This window comes from Pristiophorus japonicus, chromosome 23 (genome assembly GCF_044704955.1).
Source record: "Pristiophorus japonicus isolate sPriJap1 chromosome 23, sPriJap1.hap1, whole genome shotgun sequence".
NCBI classification, from domain to species: domain Eukaryota; kingdom Metazoa; phylum Chordata; class Chondrichthyes; family Pristiophoridae; genus Pristiophorus; species Pristiophorus japonicus.
This window is the reverse complement of record NC_091999.1, coordinates 22,525,608-22,530,607: the sequence shown is the minus strand read 5'-3', so window position 1 is coordinate 22,530,607 and position 5,000 is coordinate 22,525,608. Positions and strand designations below refer to the sequence as shown.

Sequence of the window (5,000 nt, the reverse complement as noted above, 5' to 3'; positions counted from 1 at the left end):
GATAGAGAGAGAGCGATAGAGACTAAAACAGAAAATGATGGAAATACTTCTCAGCTTACAGGCAGGGACTAACAGAGACAAGCAAATACATGGACAGACCGAAATGATGGGAAAGAGAGAGCCAGTCACACAAAGAGTCAGAGAGAATCCCATTGGACCAGACGTGGCACCGTGAGAAAGAGACAGATTGAGAGACAAAGACAAACAGAGAAACAGGGACAGACAGAGTGAGTCAGACTGAAAGAGACAAAGACTCAAACATACAAAACTCTCTGAAGAGAGAGAGAGAGGCAGAAACCGAGCGACACAGATACATTTCACAATTTCATGTCATTATCGGTTCAGAGTGTCACATTGTTACAGAAAATTTCTGATTCAACCGATGAAAATCCGGTCTCACTGATCAGAATGGGAGGAAATCCGTGTTAAATTAAAGAGACAACAGGAGTGGGGGACGAACCCACGCGGGACAAACCCATTGAGTTTTAAGGCCAACGCCTCAACCACTCGGCTATTCTGGTCCTGTGAGAACCTGGATTCTGTCTCTCTGAGAATCTGGGCTTCAACCCCAACCCCACATACAAACACATGCACATCGGCTTTCAGTGAGCATTTACGAACATTTTTAGTAATATTGACACGGGGGCAACTCTCCTATTCTTTTTCGAGTAATGCACTGGAAACTTTCATATCCACCCGAGGGTGCAGACGGAGCTTCAATTTAACATTTCATCCGAAAGTCAACAGCTTCAACATTACAAAATTCCCCAAGTGCTGCACTTGAGTGTTAGCCAAGATGATATGCTCAAGTCTCAGGAGTGCGACTTGAACAGACAAACTCCCGATTCAGTCGAGAATGCGGCCACTGAACCAAAGCCGATACAAAAGTTCACAACCGTATTATTTTCCCCAAGTCGTTTTTATAAGTTCCAGGACATACCAAATTCATGGTGATGATTTCCAGTGACAGTTGCACATACACAGAGACATATAAATAGATAGACAGACACAGAGACCCACACACACATAACCAAAAATTTGCACGCACCAACCGGCATGCACAGATGCCTCAGACATCTCGAGGGATAGATAGGCTGAATCACTGTCGCAACTTTGACTGATGTTTGCGATTTTTGAAACGGATGTATCGTGAATATTGCAGATTAATAAAAATGAGAAAAAAATGTCAAAGTTGAAAGGTGTGGGACGTTATTCCATCTATCTCAGGATCAGTTTGGCAGAGAACCGGTTAAATTGTGAAATGGAATGAAAAAGGCTGAGAATCGTAGTCGGCAGGATTCGAACCTGCGCGGGATAACCCAATGGATTTCTAGTCCATCGCCTTAACCACTCGGCCACGACTACTGTGTCGCTGCCTTTTTAAACTTTACTCAGAAAAAACTCAGTCATCCATCTCTGTGCAGCAGACGACCAAAGACTCCTGAAAAATTCTCCATTTGCTAAAAATCTGGACGAGACAATCTCATCCACCTGTTTTTTTGACAGTTCCATATTGCTCTGGAACTTTTTAATATGCATCTCTTCCAAGAAACAGAAGTAAAATTCGACATCTTGAAACAACTGCCTCCCCGTCGGGGAATTGAACCCCGGTCTCCCGCGTGACAGGCGGGGATACTCACCACTACACTAACGAGGAACTGACGGGTACCAGTTCTGTCAGAGCAGGAATCGAGTCACTGTGAACAGAACTGGACACCAGGAGAAGTCGACAGACACATTGAGAGACAGAGACAAACCGACAAACAGGGAGAGACAGACAGCGAGATAGAGACAACGAGAGACAGAAAGTGTGAGACTGAGAAGGAGAGGCAGACTGAGTGAGAAAAAGACTCAAATATGTACATATACAGAGGTGTGTGTGTGTGATCTATTAAGAGAGAGAGGGAAAGAGTGAGAGAAAGACAACGATAAAGACAGTGACAAGGAGAGAGACAGATAGAGAGAGAGCGATAGAGACTAAAACAGAAAATGATGGAAATACTTCTCAGCTTACAGGCAGGGACTAACAGAGACAAGCAAATACATGGACAGACCGAAATGATGGGAAAGAGAGAGCCAGTCACACAAAGAGTCAGAGAGAATCCCATTGGACCAGACGTGGCACCGTGAGAAAGAGACAGATTGAGAGACAAAGACAAACAGAGAAACAGGGACAGACAGAGTGAGTCAGACTGAGAGAGACAAAGACTCAAACATACAAAACTCTCTGAAGAGAGAGAGAGAGGCAGAAACCGAGCGACACAGATACATTTCACAATTTCATGTCATTATCGGTTCAGAGTGTCACATTGTTACAGAAAATTTCTGATTCAACCGATGAAAATCCGGTCTCACTGATCAGAATGGGAGGAAATCCGTGTTAAATTAAAGAGACAACAGGAGTGGGGGACGAACCCACGCGGGACAAACCCATTGAGTTTTAAGGCCAACGCCTCAACCACTCGGCTATTCTGGTCCTGTGAGAACCTGGATTCTGTCTCTGTGAGAATCTGGGCTTCAACCCCAACCCCACATACAAACACATGCACATCGGCTTTCAGTGAGCATTTACGAACATTTTTAGTAATATTGACACGGGGGCAACTCTCCTATTCTTTTTCGAGTAATGCACTGGAAACTTTCATATCCACCCGAGGGTGCAGACGGAGCTTCAATTTAACATTTCATCCGAAAGTCAACAGCTTCAACATTACAAAATTCCCCAAGTGCTGCACTTGAGTGTTAGCCAAGATGATATGCTCAAGTCTCAGGAGTGCGACTTGAACAGACAAACTCCCGATTCAGTCGAGAATGCGGCCACTGAACCAAAGCCGATACAAAAGTTCACAACCGTATTATTTTCCCCAAGTCGTTTTTATAAGTTCCAGGACATACCAAATTCATGGTGATGATTTCCAGTGACAGTTGCACATACACAGAGACATATAAATAGATAGACAGACACAGAGACCCACACACACATAACCAAAAATTTGCACGCACCAACCGGCATGCACAGATGCCTCAGACATCTCGAGGGATAGATAGGCTGAATCACTGTCGCAACTTTGACTGATGTTTGCGATTTTTGAAACGGATGTATCGTGAATATTGCAGATTAATAAAAATGAGAAAAAAATGTCAAAGTTGAAAGGTGTGGGACGTTATTCCATCTATCTCAGGATCAGTTTGGCAGAGAACCGGTTAAATTGTGAAATGGAATGAAAAAGGCTGAGAATCGTAGTCGGCAGGATTCGAACCTGCGCGGGATAACCCAATGGATTTCTAGTCCATCGCCTTAACCACTCGGCCACGACTACTGTGTGGCTGCCTTTTTAAACTTTACTCAGAAAAAACTCAGTCATCCATCTCTGTGCAGCAGACGACCAAAGACTCCTGAAAAATTCTCCATTTGCTAAAACTCTGGACGAGACAATCTCATCCACCTGTTTTTTTGACAGTTCCATATTGCTCTGGAACTTTTTAATATGCATCTCTTCCAAGAAACAGAAGTAAAATTCGACATCTTGAAACAACTGCCTCCCCGTCGGGGAATTGAACCCCGGTCTCCCGCGTGACAGGCGGGGATACTCACCACTATACTAACGAGGAACTGACGGGTACCAGTTCTGTCAGAGCAGGAATCGAGTCACTGTGAACAGAACTGGACACCAGGAGAAGTCGACAGACACATTGAGAGACAGAGACAAACCGACAAACAGGGAGAGACAGACAGCGAGATAGAGACAACGAGAGACAGAAAGTGTGAGACTGAGAAGGAGAGGCAGACTGAGTGAGAAAAAGACTCAAATATGTACATATACAGAGGTGTGTGTGTGTGATCTATTAAGAGAGAGAGGGAAAGAGTGAGAGAAAGACAACGATAAAGACAGTGACAAGGAGAGAGACAGATAGAGAGAGAGCGATAGAGACTAAAACAGAAAATGATGGAAATACTTCTCAGCTTACAGGCAGGGACTAACAGAGACAAGCAAATACATGGACAGACCGAAATGATGGGAAAGAGAGAGCCAGTCACACAAAGAGTCAGAGAGAATCCCATTGGACCAGACGTGGCACCGTGAGAAAGAGACAGATTGAGAGACAAAGACAAACAGAGAAACAGGGACAGACAGAGTGAGTCAGACTGAAAGAGACAAAGACTCAAACATACAAAACTCTCTGAAGAGAGAGAGAGAGGCAGAAACCGAGCGACACAGATACATTTCACAATTTCATGTCATTATCGGTTCAGAGTGTCACATTGTTACAGAAAATTTCTGATTCAACCGATGAAAATCCGGTCTCACTGATCAGAATGGGAGGAAATCCGTGTTAAATTAAAGAGACAACAGGAGTGGGGGACGAACCCACGCGGGACAAACCCATTGAGTTTTAAGGCCAACGCCTCAACCACTCGGCTATTCTGGTCCTGTGAGAACCTGGATTCTGTCTCTCTGAGAATCTGGGCTTCAACCCCAACCCCACATACAAACACATGCACATCGGCTTTCAGTGAGCATTTACGAACATTTTTAGTAATATTGACACGGGGGCAACTCTCCTATTCTTTTTCGAGTAATGCACTGGAAACTTTCATATCCACCCGAGGGTGCAGACGGAGCTTCAATTTAACATTTCATCCGAAAGTCAACAGCTTCAACATTACAAAATTCCCCAAGTGCTGCACTTGAGTGTTAGCCAAGATGATATGCTCAAGTCTCAGGAGTGCGACTTGAACAGACAAACTCCCGATTCAGTCGAGAATGCGGCCACTGAACCAAAGCCGATACAAAAGTTCACAACCGTATTATTTTCCCCAAGTCGTTTTTATAAGTTCCAGGACATACCAAATTCATGGTGATGATTTCCAGTGACAGTTGCACATACACAGAGACATATAAATAGATAGACAGACACAGAGACCCACACACACATAACCAAAAATTTGCACGCACCAACCGGCATGCACAGATGCCTCAGACATCTCGAGGGATAGA

The 5,000-nt window shown here is 44.3% G+C and overlaps 4 non-coding genes across 4 annotated transcripts; all 4 read right to left on the bottom strand.

Moving 5' to 3' along the window:
* Positions 1–1,284: 1,284 nt before the first annotated feature.
* trnas-aga (transfer RNA serine (anticodon AGA)) lies at positions 1,285–1,365 on the bottom strand. The gene has a single exon. It is a non-coding gene; the product is annotated as a tRNA-Ser (tRNA).
* Positions 1,366–1,585: 220 nt separating this feature from the next.
* Positions 1,586–1,657, bottom strand: trnad-guc (transfer RNA aspartic acid (anticodon GUC)). The gene has a single exon. It is a non-coding gene; the product is annotated as a tRNA-Asp (tRNA).
* A 1,582-nt stretch (positions 1,658–3,239) lies between these two features.
* On the bottom strand, positions 3,240–3,320 carry trnas-aga (transfer RNA serine (anticodon AGA)). The gene has a single exon. It is a non-coding gene; the product is annotated as a tRNA-Ser (tRNA).
* A 220-nt stretch (positions 3,321–3,540) lies between these two features.
* On the bottom strand, positions 3,541–3,612 carry trnad-guc (transfer RNA aspartic acid (anticodon GUC)). Its single transcript has one exon. It is a non-coding gene; the product is annotated as a tRNA-Asp (tRNA).
* Between the last annotated feature and the right edge of the window lie 1,388 nt (positions 3,613–5,000).